Here is a 22522-nt window from a genome sequence, read left to right as displayed (position 1 = left end):
TGTATGCTATATCGGTAATGTGATTCATGAAGACATAATCTGTTTCTATATACAGGCCTGATTTACAACGAAACAGTTAAGTTTACCGATTCTTGTAGGGGTATCACATATTTTAACATTGCTTTGTCTCTAACTTGGACGAAGAATACTCTATAATCTGCTTCCGCCGACGCTGAATTGTGTGCATTTGTTTACTTCTGAAGATAACTAACCTGACATTTCGTATGGTTCTCCTTTAGAAACAAGAGTTATGTTTTACCCTCCCAAAATATAAAATCGTCATGTCCATGTATTTTACAAATGGTTTTTCCAGGTCAAGGACATATTGCGTTATATTCTTCACTCTCCGTGTTTACTTTATATAGGACCGAATCGTCGAATACAGGTGAGTGCTTTCTCATCTCTCTCTCTCTCCACATGATGAATAGATCTTAAAATATGCCAACACTGTACAAATATGTAATTTATGAAGAAGTACCATAAGAAATACATAACACAAACTCCGAATAATAATACGGAGCTTCCATGTATGAGCTTTTTTATAAATAGTTTTACAAAAAATGTATAACATCTTCCCGTTATATTACTATTTTTTCTAATATATATATATATATATATATATATATATATATATATATATATATATATATATATATATATATATATATATATATATATATATATATATATGTATATATATATATATGTATGTATATATATATATATATATGTATATATATATATATATATATATATATATATATATATATATATATATATATATATATATATATATATATATATATATATATACCTGAAATAAAAACAGCTATACTACATTTTGTTTCATGGCCCCATAATATGTCAAAGGATAATTCAGTGAAAACCGTTGAGTGCGGTGAATATATCGTCGAGGTTACATTGACCTATCCACATTTTTCTCCCTACCTAAGAATACACTGAAAGATATACTATAACGAAACTACTGTCTGATCACTATTGGATATAGGTGGACAAGATTCAAATGAAACTTTGATTTAAACATGAGCTTATATGGGGTGTGTTCATTTTTAGGATGCTATTTTGAAATCATGGTTAAGTTATTTACTTAGGACAACCACCCTTAATAGGTAAAAGGAGTGTCATTCAGTCATTTGTCCGCATCAATCCATGATAATTATCATAAATGAGCTCGACATTGTAGTTTCGGTTACCTGTTGTTTTTTCTTTGGTTCGATATCTATATGGATATACGTTGCAACGTGAATATTTGAGTCATGTATTTGTCACGGTGCTATTGTACCAAGATGGTTAATTACTAATGTGTGTGCAGTAATTAATTTGTTTGAACATACGTTTTAATCAGAGAACTGAGTAAAAGGTACGAGCTACACAAAGATTGATAGTTTTGCAAAGAGTGAATCGTCGATTTATTTATTTGTGCTGTTCTCACACACGTTAAATGATAACAAAACTGATTATTTCATTGGCACCACTCCACTGTACCATTATACCCAGGTATAACTTGTTGAATAATGTTCTTAAATAAACATTTATTTTCCAAGGGTATTTATTTGAAAGTAAGGAGTGATATAATCATGTGATATTTCGTTTAAACGAAACTTCTTTAAAGGTACATAAACAAGTATTCATGTAAGAAGTTTGCATTTCTTTTGGAAAAATGTCTTTGAAACGAAATAACCATCTATGCTATTAAAAATTAAAGTTTATCACACAGCTGACGTATTTATTCTGTCGGTTTCATTACCCATGTGTCATGGAACTATTGTTGTGTCCGTTCACAAATATTCAAGTGGTCGCTCTATACGTTTGAAACTCACTGGGTAGGATGAAATATTAATTTAAGCAATGTTTGTATGGGTTGCATTGTCTTCAATAGGAAAATAATGGACTCAGATCAACGAGCATGCATATTATTATATGCTCATTTTTTTCCCCGATAACTTTTCAGTATTAGAAAAGTTCAGAATTTTACGATATTGCACACCTTCATATTGCATTCATGTGCATAAAGGAATTACTTTCTATTGTAAACAAACAATGGACACAGACGCCAGAAATTTTGATTTGTAAACAAATCATGTACACTCACGTAGTAGGCGCTTTACGTTTTGGTTGATTAAATTTGTTTCTCAATGAAGTAAAGAAGATATTTCGTGGACTGCCACATACAAGCTACTTTGGCACATTCCGCGTTAACTTTTTTTGATATAATGTTTCGGATTTAGGCTAGCTATACAGTAGACGCAAGAAAGGGTCCTTACAAATAACATACAAGTGACAAGGCATAAACTGTCTTCTTTAGCTGGTAATAAGAATGGCAAAAAATATACTTAGAGTTTTATTTCCTGAATTTCCTCAAAATGTACTTTCTTAGTTCTGCAAATCCGAAGTACATGAGCCATGTCATATGTTTTCAATCTTGATTACACATTTCGAAATTGTACTGTAATTTTGAATATAAGTGCAATTATATCATCCTTACTGCACTCAAAATGATAATTGCAGTTGAAAGACTTCATATGTTTCCCACATTATGATTTCAAATATTCAATAACAGAAACAGAAACACATTTGCAGATATCAACACGTTACTCCCTCTCTTCTTCAATCTGATGTATTTCATGTGGAATTGTCATATATAAATCCAGTCCATAATCACGCAATTTCGTAGAATGGAGAAAGAAAGAAACAAAACCACCAAAAATCTATTCATTCAAGATCAAATAGAAAAGTTGTTGCAATAAACATTCATTCACAATATGACTCCAAATTTCAATTTTAACAAGACACGCCATTTTCTTTCTAAAGTTATGTGTAGCGCGCGACTAAGTTCAAATTTATCTGGGTGGAGTTATGTGCGCAGTAATAATGTTGTTCTGTATAATGATGAATCTGCGCTTGTGTATTTATTATTAAATAAGGCATACATTCAGTTACTTTGTTTCTTGTAGTGTATTTTGTTAATATAATTAAGCTTTAGATAGAATAAGAAAATGACATATACAAAAAAGGTTACTGCATTTGTATGGTAAAATATGAACTCGTTTTGTCGGATGGATATACTGCACTCACAAGGTCGTGCAGTATTTACATCCGAAAAACTCGTTCATATTTTCCCATAGAAATGCAGTAACCTATAATTGCCATGAAAATATACATTACAAGACCTACGTTTTGCCCTACTTGTACATCAGTATCGAATTTAGTGATCGATTATGTTGAACCGTTCAAAACACTTTGCTACCTAGGACATAAATTAACGAGTCAAATTTACAGTTTAAGAAATCAATGAAAATGTTAAGTTGCAGATAAGAGTATATTGCTACTCGTGTATGAATAGATTTCCCTGTGCCACTCTATGACATATGCTACATTAAGGATTTCATTGTCAGTAGATGAGACAGAAAATTCAGTTCAGTTTTTATAATATAAGTAGCTAAAAAGGCTATCGTAATACGGTATACAGACCGGTAAGTTAGAAAAGTGAACTTCATGTTGCAGCATTCATTAGAATTACATTTATTTATACTTCACGACCATCAATGACACTAGGTTGTTCTTCGTTTATAACACACTCAGTCTAGTTTTCAAAGATCAAAGTCTGTATTTAGGATACATTCCAGCAACACTCAATATTGAGCTATAGTGCAACAACAGAGAAAATCATATATAAATATACATGTATTTGTTTACTATTTAAAACCATACATTGATTTTATACATAGACGATATTGCAGTACACCCTAATACAGCAATTTCCTTACAAAAACTACTGATTGTTACTTACCGCAATTCGTTAAGTAATATAAACGTTGTAACATTAAGCAACATAGTCCGCTATCTCAACGAAACTATAACCTGCCATTTATGTTATCGATTGGATTTAATAAATACAGTTCGTTTCTAAATAGTGACTCAATTGTTAGTGTAGCTTCCCTAACTGTGTACGTGTTCAATTTCTTCCTGATTGAACGGCCTATCATTTTGGATTCGTTTTACTCGGTGCTGATGACAGCGAACTCAGTGCTTTTATTGTTATAAGTGATCGCTTTGCTTGTCTTTTCATCGACCTGCTCAATTTTATTTTACAATCATCGGGGTTTTTCCAACTGCTTTACATATCCTATGCAATCACCAGAGACACCTGCCAATTACACATTGTGTATTTCCCGTCCAGATTTATATTTTTTCTTAGTTCACTTTTTGTATTGATTTTTTTGTTGCTGTTGTTGTTTATGTTTCCTTTTTTTAAGAAACACAATAATGCAGATTTGACAAGGTTCGTATTCTATTTAATTGTTTTCTTTCCAGTCTTCCTCCCTTGCTATTTAAGCTTTATATATCCGTTGCTGCTCCATATCACACCATCAGTGTCTTGATATTTTGTGTCTATTACCTGAGCTGTTGCAGTGTATATGAGGTACAAAATGTAACATAATTTTTTCAATGGAAATAAGCGATCCAATAAACTACACCAAATAAACCACAGTAACCGATATATACAAAAGAAGGTAGATTTTTGCTACGCGTGTGATGACTTATACAAGAGAATAGGCCTACATGCCGAATCTAATCGTTCCAAGTTTCATAGGCAATAAATGTTCGGATTTGGTCCCCTAATTTCTTTAGAAATGATTTACAAAACTCTCCTCATTTGTTTTCCACAGATACAGAATGAAATTCAGCTCCATATCTTTTATGTTTATAATTGTATCTTCAATGTTATAACTTGGTATATTATATAACGTAAACATTACCTGATTTGCATTGGGAGTGATCATAAACAAAACTATCGAAAACTTCAGGAATAACAATAGAGGTAATAATAGATACACAAACGGATCTTTATGCCCAAAATATTTGTCTTCTGTGCGTTTGACGTGTTTTATTGTATGACCAGGAAAAGTTAAAAACTCAGTCCAAACTTAGATGTTCACAAGAATAAAGGAAATTTATTTATATAATGAAAAATACATTTTATAATACCTTTTCTACTTTGCAATAACTGCAAAAGAACAGTGATCAACTGCAAAGTCATTTTCCAACTACATCCCACCAAATATGCATTAAAACGTAATTGTTGGTTGGATCTAAAATCTCCGTAAATAAAAAAAAAATAGATAACATATTCTGACCAAGATTCATAAATATGTTACGACAGCGAAACAAAATCGAATGCATTATTAGACAGATGACATAAACGACAGATTCTTATTGTTCCCAAATTACAAAAAAAGTATTTTTCTTTGATCGATCGATTAGCCACACAGGTGTACTTATCACTAGCTTACTCAAATTCAATTATAGATATTATTAGTGTGAAAAGTCCATCTGACAAACTGATAACACTTTAAATTTTAAATTCCAAATCAGAATTGCAAATTTCAACTCCATTTACGTAATGACGTTTTTACAAATTTGCAAAAGCATTTTATTAATATATATATATATATATATATATATATATATATATATATATATATATATATATATATATATATATATATATTACTGAGCACTTTGTATAGCGCCTAATCTTTGGAAGCTCTAAGCGCTTTACAACATTAGACAACACCTATAACATAAAAAACATATAATATATGATTACAAAAACACACACCATGAAATCAGAATGGCCTCAGTTTTATCATCATATTCATCTGCAGCTTGTTACATGTCACCCATGATTTCACATCAGAAATGCACCTCTCCACACCTTGGATGGTAGCATCAACTTCAGTTGGGTGGCTAGATTTCTACAATTGGTGAGACACTGGATGATGATCTATTACACTTGAGAGCGACTGAGTGTACAGAATGAAGAGAACAGGTCCAAGAACAGACCCCTGTGGAATACCACAACATAGATCAACTGGTCTGGAGTGTATTCCGATTGCAGATGCAATTTCTGTCTTGTTGAGCAAGTAGGATTTGAACCACAGTAAGGCTGTATCATGAATTCCAAATACATGCTGGAGACGGTGAATTAATATATTATGGTCTATTGCGTCAAATGCTGCAGACAAATCAAGGAAGGTGAGGACCGTAATCTTTCGCAATCCAACGCAGAGAGAATGTCATTAACTACTTTTAGAAGAGTAGTTTCAGTACTGTGGCAAAGGTCGATATGTAGATTGTACATTGCTGAAAAGACTGTTTGAATTCAGATGAGATAAAAGCTGGGATAGAACAACCTTTTCTAAGATTTGTGATATGAATGGGAGATTAGAAACTGGGCAGTAGTTCCTTAAATCGTTATGGTCTAGTGTTGGTTTCTTCAGCAGCGGTTTTACAATGGCAGTTTTAAAAAATGATGGGAATTCCCCGGATGAGAGAGAGGTATTAATAACATCAGTTAGTGAAGGCAATACTGGATCTAAGCACTCAGGCAGCAGTGATGTTGGAATTGGATCAAGTTCACATGACTTTGGTGCACTCTTCATCAGGATTGCACGTACGAAATCCATAGAGACAGGTTCAAATGTTGCTAATGGTTGCCGCTCAAATTCTGTATGCCAACTGTATGGTGACGACGAGTCATTTGCAATTGTGGTGTCAAGCTTATTTCTAATGGTTTGTACTTTGTCACGGAAGAAATTTGCAAACATGTCCGGAAGGTCGACTGGAGAGAAGGTAGTTGGAAGTGGTGTAGATTTGTTCCTTGACATTAGCTTGTTAGTAATCTCGAAGAGCTCTTTGCAGCTGGAACTTTCCTCGATCTTAGTAGTGTAGTGGGCTGATTTTGCTGCATGGACTATATTTGTGACATTCTTCTTAGCGGCTTCATAGATTTGCTTATGAATAGTGAGTCTGGTGGAAAGCCAAAGCCTCTCAGATTTACGGCAGTCTCTGTTAGCAGTGCGAAGCTTGTCCCTAATACTGCTATACCATGGAGAACACTATTGAATTGATACTCTGCACTTGGTAGCTGGGGCATGTTTGTCGAGCAATGAACGCAGGCAGTTATCGAGTTGTTATGCTGTAGGAGGTAATCAAGTTGTTATGTTTGCTTGGATGTCGTGCATTTGATTGGTTCTATTTATCATACGGAGGTTTCTCTTAATAGCAGATTAAGGTGGAGGGTCAAGGACTGATACGTCAAGATGGCATATAAGCAGAGGTGATCTGATGCAAGGTCATGGGATACCAAGGAGGACCGTAGAATGTTATCATCAGGTCTATGAAGAATCCAGTCTAAAATGTGACCATGTTTGTGGGGGGTGGGGGTGGTTAACTGACTGTTTGAGGTTGAAAACATTAATGGAATCTATGAGTTTTGATGTGTTTGGGTTTCCGGGACAGTCAAAGTGAAAGTTGAAATCTCCAAGAATAATCAGGTTGCCACCTATCGAATTTCCATACCCCCAATGAAATTCGGAAACTGCTCCAAAAAGAGAGAGTCAGCCAGATTTTTTTTTCTACTTGGAGGAGGGCGGTATGGGCAGAAAAAAATGTACCTTTGCTCCAGTGTTAGTGTGATTTGGACTAAGTCAAGCGATGTGTGGTCGAAACTGAATGTTGTGGTGTGGTTAAGACGTTTGATTATGGAGTTCTTTGTGATGACAGCAATTCCACCTCCACGAGAATTACGGGGGAACGACTTGATGGAGTAACCAGTGGGTGTTAGATCGCCGAGGTCCTGTCAACAACTATTTCTGTCATGTACGCCACATTCTAGTTCGAATGGAGATTAATTAAACATCACTTGAAACTAGGGGTGCATTTGCCAAGTAGAGGTAACATGCTCACCCGTGTTGTTCATTGGCTCACATATTTGAAAAGGTTAGATTGTGGCTGTTAGTTTGTTTAGAAACATAGTGATTTTTATATTCTAGCATATTTTTATTAGTTCCGATATTCTTGATTTGATGCGTATTATGTGGCTATAAAGGGTAATTAAATATGCACCATATCATTCTTTTTATTAGATGTTGAGAAGAAATCGTAATTTATTTGCAATATCTGTTCCTTGGATTAGTATTGTTGAAACCGTTAATTTAAACAGTCAGTTTCTTTTGGATTACGTTACTTTATTCAAGAACTTAAATATTTATTAAATATTTACATATTCTATTGGATTTTGTGAAACTTTCTAGGATGTCCGTTGTATTCTACATTCACGGTATTATCTTGAAGTAAAACCAATTGGATTAAGAAATGCAACTCTTCACAAACACCTCAAAACCTTCATTGGTAACCTCCTTTGGACAGTTTCTAGACTATAGTGAAACTATAGTATTCATGGAATTCATGCACTTTATGCTATTTTTGATTCTTTCACCTTGTTTGATTTTATTTTTGATAAAAATTAAATTTATGTTCGAAAATTTACTGCTTGATGGGTTTACATTGTCTTTACTTATGTTAAAGCCTATAGGCGTAACACGGTTAATTGGTGGGTCGTCGCAGAAGTTTTGAAGATTAATGGAAACTCGTTTCGGAATTTGAACCATTCTAAATATTTTCAAGATTCGAAAGTATTTAAATATTTTCGAAGTTTTGATATTTCAGTGATTTTGATATTTCAAATGATTGTTTTTTGATGTTTTAATTTTATTGTTTGAAATGTTTGTAGTTTCTGGTATCTTGATTTCACAGCTGGGAAATTAATACTGATACTGAAACCCACAAGCTTTCACCATAACATCCAAATCATAGTATTGCATTGTAAATCATATCCTTTTGTTTTGGTCATTCTGCTTTAAGACCATTAAACAAAGAAGAGGAAGAGAACGCTAGGAAAAAAAGGTTTAATTTCTAGAAAAGGATGGAATTGGGGTCCAAAATTTATCAACATAACCTAATAAAAATGATAAATTAATAGAAAACTTCTTATTGAATCGAGAGTCTTTAAGTTCCAGTCCGTCAAAGAGGGAAATTGAGTTAGGAAAGCTTTTGTTTCAAATAGAAGTGCTGATGCAAATATACATTGAAGAGTTGTTTAATCATATTATGTAGTGACATAATAACTTTCCTCGATGTGAAAGGGATGGAAACTTTAGAGAATGCAGCTAGTACCTCTGATGATTATATTTTGATTCAAAGAATCCATTTGTAAATAAACCTTTTTCTCAACGAGATCTTGTCAAGAAACCGTTTCGGTCTCGTTTAAGTACTAACAGTCTCAAACTGATATAAATGTGAAAAATTAAATTTCTGATAAGACGGATTAGAAATACTTTTCTTCCCACTTGCACTAATTGTAAGAGGAAACGACACGTTAGTTCGTATTGCTATAGGACTAAGTATAGGCAGCATAATTATAACATAGCAGTCGCAAATGCTACTTGGTTCTATAGGTCATGGTCACGGTCGTGTATTGAAAGAGATACTTGTGTGGGGGCTATCTTACTAAAGTCTGATTTGTTTATGAAAATTTACTAACCATTCATGTCGAAGGGTTAAGTATCATTTGTTGGTGATTTAGATAAGGCAACTCTCAGATATCAGGAGACACCGGAACTTATCAGAGCTTATTAAATACGTTGTCCTTTTCTGAGAATAGAAAACAATCCATTCATAAATGAAAAAATATTTTTGCATACATACAGGGCAATTATAAATATCATCTCAAACATGTTGCAGATTGGCCTGTTCTTTCAGATACATATAACTCAGGCGAATATTACTGGTGGTCTGTCTTCTGTGTCATATCCTTGGGCAAGAAACTTCTTTTTTAGCCTCGTACGTCGAATATGGACGTAAGTTGGGCGGTCGCTCGCATCGGAATCTACCGACTGAGCACATCAAAGAACCACTGGAATCTATTAAAAAACGAGCATTGTAAAGTCTCTCATTCTTATGAATCTTTCTCTCTGAGGTAACTCTAAACAACCCAAATGATGCGTTGCTGAGTATTGAAACAACAATTGATTTCAAAGGTTATCAAAGCTAAGCTTTCATTTTAGCAATAAAACCTTGAAAGTTGTTTGCTACTTTCACATGAAACATATAATACATCCTACCCACTTATATTGACATCACTTATGTTGACCAGTCGCGTACGTCGACAAAAATGCAAAGTCCCAGGCCCATGTTTTCTTATTACTACTAAATGTATTATGCTTATGTCGACGTTTGTTGGTAGTTTGTTCTATTGTACAACTGTAGTGTGTTTGCCGTCGGGCTTTGGTATTGCGTGGCGTTAACAAACGTGTATTTGTTTGGCCCCACAAAGTTGGCTTTTGGCAGCAACTTCAATAACATTATGCATCTTTGATCAAAGCGGCTACAATCTTCATTAAACCCAGCGCACCCTTCATCAAAGGAATGAATAAAAGGAATGGAATCTATTAGACTGATGCATTGTCCAAAGTTGTCGGTGATTGGAACAATTTGCGTATGAAGCTTCATCAATAAAACACGACGCAAGTTTGTAACAACACCTTATCTGTTCTATGTTGTATCAATACAAAAAAACTTCTTCTGTGCTCTTAATATACAACATAGTACATAAAAGGTTATTTCTTGTTGTTTCAGACTGTCGTCATAAGTTATTCATGAAACGTGAGTCACCTGTGTTGGAACACGTTTATTGTTCTGTGAAAGTGTCCTGATTGCGATGGCTACCAGCGGCAGCATAACAATGAAATAAAATTTACAATTACTTGAAATTAAATATCTGGCCGTCAGCAACTTTGAATTTACATCATCTCACAAAGCTGTTTGTGAAACAGGACTCTCTTAAGCAAATACTGTTTTCAGCCCCCGTTTTTATGAAAGGGTAAATATTGTTATGTTTCATGACTCTTTATCTAATTATGTTTTTCAAGATACGACTGAAACTCTCCTCCATTAAGTATGCTTTTAGAATTCTGTTTCATGCCGAAAAACGACCGCTGAACATGAACTGGTCTTGGAATTTTCGGAATAAATACTACATTCAGTAGCTTCAAATTATATATCAGCACAGTCTCGCTGCACGAAGAAATTTCTATGACTAAAATAGTTTTTACGATATCACCGTTGAGCAAAGTGGCGCTGATGCCTAAAAACTAAATTCAGGAGTTTTATAGTCCACATTTTGTAATGTCCGTCTCCACTACGTCTATATAAGTGGTCTATAATATATACAGCATTTGCTCTATTACGTTTTGTACACGCATACAATCACATCCGACAATAACGATTGTTCTTATCCAAAGAGAAAGATCAAAGCTAAATTACATTTAAGAAAATTTGATTTACAAAATTTTTCTCTAAGTTTTAACAGTATTAACGTTAAAACAAACAGGCCTGCATTGTACGGTACTTCCATAGAGTTTATGGATTGTTTTCAAATGTACTATAAAGTAGACAGTAATACTGCCTCATATAAAATGTGTACTAGCTAATTCAATTTCTCCAACACTATAAAAACAATTAACGTAGGGAATTGTATTACCATGGTCAGTTTGAAAAATGGCTGCTGAACAGAACTACATGTCAGTTTCAAGCTAGACAGCGTAAGACAATATACCTATTTAACCTAAATTTTGGTAAAGCGTTCGGCAGCCAATTGTAGAACTAAGTTTGAAATTATTATACTAATCACATGTATTCTGTGATTTCTCTTTTGCTTTTATCAACTTTCTCGCCTTCCTTTGGACGCATGTTTCTCGGTTTGATTGCTCACTTCCTTCGGTGCATCTGCGAACGTGTTGCTCTACTCCGGAACCCACCGGGACCGGATCGTGTTTCAGCGAACTAAATACGCCTTAACTCATTCTGTAACATACTTTTGGGCAGACAACGGGCTGTTCTAGTGTTGTACACAAAAAGAGCCTGGGCAGCCAGATAGTTGTGCAGCCACTTTGAGCTCCCCATTTTTTCATTGCTAGCACGTTTGTCTTATACAAAAGGTGCCATATTTTGGTTTGGGGAAGTTGAACGGGGCCTGGCTTACTTGCTAAAGTCGGTGTAGTCATTTCTACTCCATGTATATACAACTTCATATCAGGCGCATATTTCCACGACACCTCACATGTAGAATGATTATGATTGAATATCAAAGCAATTTCAAATCCGAAGGTCGAACTCACCGGAACTATTATTATTGACTTCTGATGTGTTAGTTTGTCTTTTCTAAAGTAGAAAACTGACATATTTATTTTTTATTCAAATAAACGCGTTTGCCATTACAGATTTAAAAGTTAAAATTACTTATATCGCTTTGCAAGTCGGTTGTTAATTCCAATGTGCTAGATATGTTTAAAAGCATTAGTTGCGATTTCAACTATTTTAGCTGTTCCTAGGCGTTTTCCAATTGAGTTTTGATATGGACGGTTTTCAGAAACAGATTTAAGGAAACAATTACACAACTCTTATCCTTATCAGTTAAGCAATGTGTTTTGGCATTGTGACTGGAAGATAATATATATTTTTTAATTGTTGTTTAGAACCTTCGTTCAGATGAAAATAAACTGACCCAGGTTTTGAATTAGCTGAACCTAGATGACAAAAACATCTGAATGGTGGTTTAGGTTGAATCATATTCTGGTCACAAGCGCCAAAACAAACCCCAGTATGATGCATATTTTTATTGCTTGCTTAATGTTTTACATGACTGTAGATTGTGCTTTAAGATAATGGTCTCTTGTAGCCAATATGTTAACATAAACTTGCGTCCACGATTGTAAGTTGTAAATAAGATGTTCACATAGACACAGACTAGTTTACAATTTGATTGAAATATTCAATTAATAATACTCACATCTAGGTCAAGTGAACATGAACATAAATAGGGACTTGGTTAAACAAATAATTCATTCATGCCTTAAGATCAGCCTGAGGGAATTCTTAAATATTGTGTTGTTATTTCAGAGTAATTATTTATTTAACTTATTGGAATTACAAATTGCTAATTGAAGTTGGATTAACATATTACTTTAGAATTAATTTGAACTCGTTCAAAGTCATTCTGGATTGAATCATTGTTGTTCGCCAGAACATTCAAGACGTTTGGACTTGTGATAATACATTTTGGATTATTTGGGATTTAATTGAAAATGCTCTAAGAGTCTCTTGAAGTTTGACTTTGCATTGTGGGGAAATAATTAACTTGCAGATTTACATAAATTATTATTTTCACCTCTTTCTTTTACTAAATTTTAGACCTAGAGTCGTAAGTTGTAATGTTTAACCCTAGGGAGTTTGAATGTCTTTACATTAGAAATGCAAACTGTTCACATGTGTCACAACCGCTCCGGTGGCCTAGTGGTTAGAGCGTCCGCCTTGGATGTGGGAGGGTCGCGGGTTTGAGCCGACTTGCAAAAATGGTACTAACTTCTGCCTCCCTAGGCGGTAAGCATTAAGAGGTTAGTGTTAGGACTAGTCGACCGGGTGTCAGGACAATGTGACTGGATGGGACATCATGCAACATGTCTGCTGCATGATATCCCAGTGCTAGATATCATTATAAACTGCCACAATGAAAACATCGAAGCGATATGACGAAATATGTTTTAAGCTACGTTAAAAATCCAACTGACACACATACACACACTTACACACTCCATTTTGGTTTATTGAAATAGAATCGTAACTGTTTTGATAACCCTCAGACTGTCAAGCAGTAGAACTTGGAAAGATATTCTTATACGTGGAGTATTGCACACGAAAACCACGGTCCTCTGTAACATATGCACCATATCGTAACATATATAGTTTTGAGAGATAACATGTGGAAGATAATCAACGAGTCGAATTATTTATTTTTATTTGAAAACTTGATATTAGCAAAGAAAAATAATGTTCGTCTTAATTCTCCAGCATAAAGTGGCGTCTGCTTTCATTTTCCCTATGTTCTCGGTTGCATCGGTTTCTGACGTTTATATGGACAAAACATTGCGTAATGCTTACATGACTTTGCTGACCTTGACAACGGGATTGGCGATTCATTAATTTCTGTCCAAGAAAACTTTGCATACACTATATGGGGAATACCTACTGAGTAAATATATCATCATCATCATCATTGGCGACTCGGTCTCGAAAGACCATGCGAATAGCGCCCTTGGGGTGTTGTCTGTCTCTGTTGGCAACGTCTGCTGTGGCTGTGCAGGCCTATACGTGAGTGACAGTCCCTACTGCAGTTGGTGCAGACATACTGGGAAGTCTGCATTACTGTGGTTGCTGTTGCGTTCTTCTTTCTCCTACGTTTCTCTGCCACCAACTGGCCTCTCCTCGCATCAGCGACTGATATGCCATTGTTTACCATCAGTCTCCAGGTGCCTCGGTCCTCAGCCAGCTCTTCCCAGCCATCGGGTGAAATGTTGCATGCCTTCATGTCCCTCTTGCACACATCTTTGAAACGGAGTGAGGGGCGTCCGACTCTTCTTCTTCTTCTTCTTCTTCTTCTTCTGATATATATATATATATATATATATATATATATATATATATATATATATATATATATATATATATATATATATATTCTATTCTCGATTCCTTGTTCATATAAATTTCTTTTCAGGATGTTTTAATTCGATGTGAAATTCCTTACATATGTAACATAAAAATAAATGCGCTTGTCGTCTCACAACCATGAATCAAACTTGCTTTTGGACCATACCTATCTTACTTACCATCAAAAATTCTTAAGTAATATTCCTTGCGGGCGTTCAGCTTACATACGTATCAATTGTTCTTAAGTATTATACCTTACTGACACACAACTTACTTATCAATTATGCTTAAGTACTACATCTTGCTTTTCTTTCACCTTGGTAAACAAGGTAAACGTGAATACGTGTATGCTATTACTGAAGCCGTGATTCAAGACATAGTCTATTGCTATATTTAGAACTGATGCACAAGAAAATTCTGAAGTTGACAGCTCTGTGTAGGGGTGTCTCAACTATTAGCATGGTATTTTCTCTAATTTAGATCAGTCAATTATCTGCTTCGACCGAAGTTGAAATGTATGCATTTATTTTCTTACAAAGATGACTAACTTGACATTTGGTATGGTTCTCCTTTCGAGGTTTTCTTTCCATCCCATTATGTAAAATTGTTATATCCATTTCGATCTATCTACAAATGTTTTTTTTCCAGTTCAAGGACAGCTTGCGTTATATTGTTCGTTCTACGTGTCTAGCTTTTAGAGGGTCGAATCGTTGAATAAAGGTTGGTACTTTCTCATCTACTCCTGCCACCTACTGTCTGTCTGTCTCTCTTTTCATCAGGATGAAGAGATGTAGAAATAGGCTAACACTGTACAAATATGTAAATTATGAGGAGATGTCATAAAAAATACATAACGCAAGTTCCAAAGAATAGCACGTACCATACAAATATTAGCTTATTTACAAATAGTTTTCCGCATAAATCGTGAGTAGTAAATAGGGGCACATTAGCGACAATGGGAATTAGCATTACAGACCCCCTGGGTCAGATTAGCGACAATGGAAATTTAACATGGCGAAAATTCGTGGGTCAGATTAGCGACAAGGGAAATTAACATGGGAATAAATCGTGGGTCACTCTAGCGACAAGGGGAATTTAACATGAACTATAGTGTGGGTCTGTCTAGCGACACAGGAAATTAACATGGGGGAATAGAGTTTGGACTTGTCTAGGTACAAGGGGAATTGAACATGGGATTTTTTTTTATTTTTAAAAAAAGGGGTAGGCAATTGAAAAGTCATTCTCTTTTCGAGAAATATGGGTGGCCCTGAAAAGGGCCTTTGGGTTTATGTTAATGTATCCATTAACATAAAAGCCACCGCATTGGTCTTCTTCTTGTCCTTAGGCTGCGTCTCACTGTTGGTCCGTAAATCAGCACTCTTTTGAGGCATCCTTGTCTTTCTAGGTAGATCTTACGTATCCACAGACTGGTGTTTGTCCTGTGCACAACGGTCCACTTGGATCGGACATACATGAGCATGTCCGTCCTAAACATCATGGAAGACACAAGGGTGGATGATTCGACTGTGGTCCACATCTTGAAGCGACGAGAACAGGTGAATCAATGCAGTGAACTGCGCTTATTTATAGGTAGCGGAAGGATTGAAACGGATTGAGTTCATTCACCAATCCGAACACGCGTTACAAAATTCAGTCAGCTCGCATCCAATCCGAAGAGAGCAGTCTGTGACGTCAGTTGGTCTATATAGATTCGCTACCGCTTGTGTGCAGTCAATCTATACGGCAGTGATTCAACATGACGGAAATTCAGAAAACGATCCATTGGGGTGCACCAACAGGGGAGACTGCCCAAGGGAACCCGGACTTACTTTCAGAAGAGGTGAATTGGGATTTTGTGGATTTTCTCTCCTCGCAAGAATTTGTTCCGGAACCTTCGTTACCTTCTTCATTACCGCAAGTGGAGAATTTTAGACAGAGACAGAAAGAAGAATTGGAGAAATTTATACAACGACAAAAGGAAGCGGAACAAGCTTTTCTCCTACAGCAACAGCAGCAAGAAGAAGAGGTAAGAAAAAAACAACAGCAACAACAGCAAGAAGAAGTAGCAGCAGCAAAGAAACAAGAGGGTGAAAATCAAACGGTCACGGTACTGTTGGACATTTTAGCGGAGTTAAGAAGTCTGAAACAAATGTATCAGACTTCTTTATTACGACCGAAGAGAATACGACCTTCCCGAGCTAAACACGTTAACCCTGTGACTAAGCCTACCGTACCACCCTTAGTGATTTCAACCCAATCATCATCAACATTACGCAGTCCAGAAGTAGGCCTTGGCCGTGGCAAAGGCTTAAGGCAGTTAAAGTTGATTAGTTAAACTTACCCCTACACCAAAATAAAAAGGCCCTTTTCAGGGCCACCCACATTTCTCGAAAAGAAATACAATTTCAATTGCCAATAACTCAAAAAAACCCCACCCATTTTACCCTTATAATACGTGTCTTTTGTATGAGTGCGTGAGTGTAGCTTCTTATTTTAAAATCAAAACTCAAAGACACTTACCTTATATCATTAATTTATTCTTTTATCCATTGTTACAATCCAATTCACAATTCACAAGAAAACACTTTTAAAAAAAGTTCATTGACTTCTTCTTTCTCCTTGTTTAGTCTCTCTGTTTTTTAAATTTCTTCACCGTCTTTTCCTCATTTTCTTCCCTTCTTCTTTTCTTCTCCTGTTTCTTTGCCTCTTGTAAATAGAATTGTCTTCTTTCTTCCTCTTCTTCCTCTGAAGAATCCCTCTCTTCTTCTGAAGAATCCTTCTTTTCTTCTGACTCCTCTTGTTTCTTTTTTGGGCAATCTGGAGACCAATGTCGTTTTTCTTCACAATAATAACAGGTATCTTGGCTTTTGTCTTTTTTAGTCCCTGTTTTTTTTCTTTTTTTACGGTCTGGACACTCTGAAGACCAATGCCCTTTCTTCTGACAGATATAGCAAGTATCTTGACTTTTATCTCGAAAGGAAGGAGAGTAGTCCGTGGGCTGGTCTGAAGAGAATTTTCTAATGACCCCTCGCAAAGCTCTGACGAAACGTTCGATTTGGTTAGTCTCTTCCATCGTTGTGCTCGGCTTGAGAGTGAAATGAATAGTGAAAGGACAAGACACACACCCTTTTTTATACGCTGGTCTGCCATGACTATAAATTAGTCTATGGTGTTTAAACTTGAGTCATTTGACGTTTTTCACTCAAGATGAAACGATCCTATTCATTTGAGAAGAAAGAAGAAGAAAGTAAGAGGCAGAAACGTGATCTATCGCCTCGTACCAGGGCTGAAATCTTGGCACAAATTCATGCCAGTGATTTTGAAGAGGACATGAGTCAACCAGAATCCAAACCTTCTAAACCAAGTTCACCACCCTTAGTCAACCCTGAAAAATACTATTCCATTCGAGAGACGGAAAAGCGCTCCTCTAGAAAATTTAGAACCACGGCTTACAAATACACGGTGAAGTTTAAAGATTTCAAGTCCGAAGTACCGTTAGAAAAAGCAGAAGGGTTCATCACTGGGGTGTGGGATTCTTTGCTCACTGCACTCAAGCGACAATGTCAACCCAAAGAAGACGATCGCTTGAGAATTTCCATACAACACGACAGTTTGAAATCCCCTGTTTGGATCGTGTTTAGCACCCCTGCAGAATTGACCGCTTCCAAAGTCATGGACAAGATTCAACACGTACAACAATCTAATGATCAGTTTGACATCACCGATGGAAAAGCCACACTGGACATGACCCACGTCTCTCCTCCTCAAGGGACTGGACGCAAAAAGATGTTATTGGTGGACGACCTTCGCAACACCAAAAAGAGTCTCGTCCGAATTAACAATACTCATGACCAGATGTGTATAGCCCGTGCCATCGTGGCGGGACGAACCTATGCCAACAAGAACGACACGGTAGAATGGAAAAGAACCTGGAAAACTATTCAACGTTCCGATCGAGCCAAACAACGAAATGAAGCAGAACTCCTGTTGCAACAAGCTGGCCTGTCCAAAGACACACCCTGTGGCATTCCTGAGATGCAAAAATTGCAAGATGCCCTAGCTCCACGATACACCTTGAAAGTGCACCCTCAAGAAGTGCGCGGGCCTCTATTGTTTCGAGGCCAAGATTTTAGGGATGGAAAATACATTCATGTTTATTATCACGATGACCATTTCGATACCATTACCACCATCACCGGATTACTGGGATATGCTTATTATTGTGAGAAATGTGATTATGGTTATAACAATCGAGAGCAACACAAGCATTGTGGAATGAAATGCCCAGGATGTTTGGCCTCTCCACCCTGTCTGAGCGAAGAACCAGTGCATTGTTCAACTTGTCTGCGCACGTTTGTCAGCCCTGCCTGTTACCAACAACATTTGAAGACGCAAGGTTCACAGAAGAAATGTGCTTGTCAACTGCTGAGATTGTGCCCTACCTGTGGACAAGGCATATGTACCAATGCTGCCAAGGCACACGTATGTCGAGGAAAGAAAAAATGTCACATTTGTCACCACATCGTGGACTTGGAACACCAATACTACGTGCAAAAATACCAACCCCCACCAGAGAAAGAGGACGGTCACAAGAAGAAAGGCAATTTCATCTTTTTCGATTTCGAATGCATGCAAGAGACTGGCATTCACATTCCTAATTTCTGCGTGGCTCATCGAGCGTGCGAGAAGTGCATTCAAGAACCTATCTTCAGTCATTGCCCTCAATGCAGCAAGATTCCCGGAGGACGTGAAAAAATCTTTCGGGGACCGAACACGCTAGCCGATTTTGCCCAATGGGTTTTAGACCCCATCGACAAGACGTGGAGTCAAGAGGACATCGAACGTTACGGAGATTGTCATCGTCATGCCACGGTGATGGCTCACAATTTCTCCGGATACGATGGACAGTTTCTTTTGAGATACTATACGGAACAAGGCACCGAGCGTCCTAAAGTGACTTTGAACGGAGCCAAAATCATTTTCATGCAAGTGGGACAAGTGCAGTTTAAAGATTCGATGAGTTACTTGGCCATGCCTTTGAGTCGAATGCTTAAAACATTTGGAATGACAGAAATGGCTAAAGGTTACTTTCCTCACTTTTTCAATACGGAAGCCAATCAACACGTCGTTCTACCCCATTTACCTGAGGCTCACTATTACGACCCCGACAACATGCGTACCGAACAACGAGACGCTTTCTACGCTTGGTACCATTCTCACGCCTCGGACCCTTTCGACTTTCAGGAAGAAATGCTAAAGTATTGTCGTTCCGACGTGGACATTTTACGGCGTTGCTGTGGAAAATTTCGAGAACTGTTCATGGAACACGGAGGGGTCGATCCTTTGAAAGAAGCTTGCACCATTGCCAAAGCGTGTTCCTTAGTGTATCGACAACGATTCATGCCTGAAAACACCGTGGCTGTCATCAGCCCTCAAACGACCCACTTTGTCAAACGTCAATACTCGGTCAAAGCCCTACGTTGGTTACATTACTTGTGCGACAAGGAAGACAAATGGATTCAGCATGCCCGCAACGGAGGGGGTGAAAAGACCATCGGAACGTATTCGGTAGAGAAAACCCTAAGATCGTGTACGAGTTTAACGGTTGCTTATTTCACGGATGTCCCGTCTGTTACCCTGACCGTAGCACTAAAAATCAGTTTTTACAACGAACCATGGAAGACTTGTACCAGGACACTTGTCAGCGACGCCTAAAGTTGGAACAGCAAGGATACCAAGTGGTGGAAATGTGGGAACACGAGTACGATCACCGTATGAAAACCGATCCCGAGTTTAAACGTCTCGTGGAAAGTTACCAGTTCATGGACCCGCTGAACCCGAGGGATAGTTTGTACGGAGGAAGGACCAATGCCACCTGTTTGCTGTACCAAGCCGACGAAAGGCATTTTCGCCGACTACGTGGATGCCTTTTTGAAACTGAAGCAAGAAGCCAGCGGCTATCCTTCCTGGTGTCACACTCCCGAAGACCAAATAAAATTCAAAGAGAAATACTACGCACAAGAAGGCATCTCTTTAGACCACATCGAAAAAAACGAAGGCAGGCGATCGTTTGCCAAAGTGATGTTAAATTGCTTGTGGGGTAAAATGGCACAACGACCGTGTTTACCCAAGACGGAATATTTGACAGAACCTTCCCGCTACTTCCAGATGATTCACGACAAAACCAAATACATGAAACACGTGGACGTCGTTCGAGAGGATTTGATTTTGGTCAATTACGAAGAAGATCTGGACTTTATACAAGACGACCCTTTTGGAAATGTCATCATTGCGGCTTACGTGACAGCCCATGCTCGCTTAAAATTGTACGAAGCTTTAGAACTGTTAGGAGAACGCGTCCTGTACTTTGACACGGACAGTTGCATTTACATCCATCACCCGAGTCAACAGCACCCTGACATCGAAGGAGATCGTTTAGGAGCCTGGACAGACGAGCATCCCGACGACAAGATTCTAAGTTTCGTCAGTGGCGGTCCCAAAAATTACGGCTACGAATACCGGGACAAACAAGGAGAAGTGCACACGACGTGCAAAGTGAAAGGACTGACTCTGAATTATCGTACCAGTCGTGTGGTCAATTTTGGGGTATTGAAAGAAGCCTTGCAATCGGGAGAGGATGGAGACTTTAAAGTGACCACCTATCAGCCGAACAAGATTGTACGTTTACCCACTCACCACATCGTCAGTCGGCCCTTGGAAAAAGTCTATCAGATCGTGTACCAGAAGCGAGTGCGACTTCCCAATCATTTCACATTACCGTATGGACACGTCGGTATTGGTCTGTATATAAAAAAGGAACCGTAGGCAAGATCGATAGTTCAGCGTGACTACCAAGACCGAGCGAACAAGATGAATACTTTCAGAGAAACACAAAACAAGTTGTTTAGAAAGGCACAATTCAAGTGTGAGGCTTCTGAAGTGGAATGCGATTGTGAGCCTTGCGATGGGTACGATGCTGTACGTTGTGACCTGAGCGATGCCGTAAAGCATCATGGGAACTTTGTTCTTACGACCACTATCATGGAAAGTGATGCTGTGCGTGTCAAACCGGAGGGATGCGATAGTGATGCCGCTCGTCCTCTTGGACATTTTACTGGGTTTCGTTTTAAAGGGGAATGTTCACCTTCACGTCTACCCCCCCCCCTACGGATGTCATCCAGCCCTGAGCAAACTCCTGCCCATGTCACTCAACCCTCATCGAAACGAACCTGTGAAAGACGAATATTCGTTCCCTGTGCTTTTGTCGGAATACTGCGACTTTGAAAATCGTCTTCAATCGTTCAAAGGAAAATGGCCTAAGTATCTAGGAGGACCGACCCCCGAAGAATTAGCCAGAGCCGGATTTTTCTACTAGGGCGAAGGGGATAAAGTCAAGTGCTTCAGTTGCGGTGTGTCACTTCATTACTGGGAACCGCAAGATTCGGCCTACGTAGAACATGCTCGATGGTCACCGAATTGTCATTACTTACCCTTAGTGGGACCGAGACATTGAAGTAACTTACCATAATCTGTTCATGGATACTTTACAAGAGAACATTCGTGCTTTGCCTGTGGAGTTGAGAGAACGCATTTACCGAGAGCTGGTCAAAATACAAGTGAAACGTAAAGAACAATTGCATCCGTTACGTCAGCGGTGTTTGAACCACTGGTACCTGAATGCTATACAAGGACTCATTGAGTTGAAAGTGTTCCATTGGACAGACATTGATCAACGACCCCCTGGTTTTAAAAAGGAATGGTTTGGTATGGACGATTCTATCTACTACATTGTAAACGTACTGCATCGAATTCCAGAGGAAGAGTTAACGAATTACCAACATCTTGTACGCAATGTCAACTTGGTGAAAGAGGAAACTTCTGAACGAATTGTAACGTCTAAATTAGTGACTAAACGATTTAGATTCGACAATGAATTGAAACCATGTCTGTGCAAACAGTACATTTCTTGTGTCAGACCAAAGAGGATTTAGTATGACCTATTCATGGATACTTTACAAGAGAACATTCGTGCTTTGCCTGTGGAGTTGAGAGAACGCATTTACCGAGAACTGATCAAAATACAAGTGAAACGCAAACGCAAAGTTATTCA

The 22522-nt window shown here is 37.6% G+C and overlaps 1 long non-coding RNA gene across 1 annotated transcript in view; it reads left to right on the top strand.

Annotated features, from left to right (window-relative positions):
• Positions 1 to 266: 266 nt before the first annotated feature.
• LOC149790780 (uncharacterized) overlaps positions 267 to 22522 on the top strand; it is a 36145-nt gene continuing 13889 nt past the window's right edge. Inside the window, exons 1-2 of the long non-coding RNA XR_016423647.1 lie at positions 267 to 385; positions 15061 to 15132. This is a non-coding gene — a long non-coding RNA (uncharacterized LOC149790780). The remainder of the gene's footprint in view (positions 386 to 15060; positions 15133 to 22522) is intronic.

This window comes from Sinohyriopsis cumingii, chromosome 10, assembly GCF_028554795.1.
Source record: "Sinohyriopsis cumingii isolate HCF-2022 chromosome 10, ASM2855479v2, whole genome shotgun sequence".
NCBI lineage: Eukaryota > Metazoa > Mollusca > Bivalvia > Unionida > Unionidae > Sinohyriopsis > Sinohyriopsis cumingii.
The sequence above is the reverse complement of the archived record's forward strand: the minus strand, read 5'-3'. Positions and strand labels throughout refer to the sequence as shown.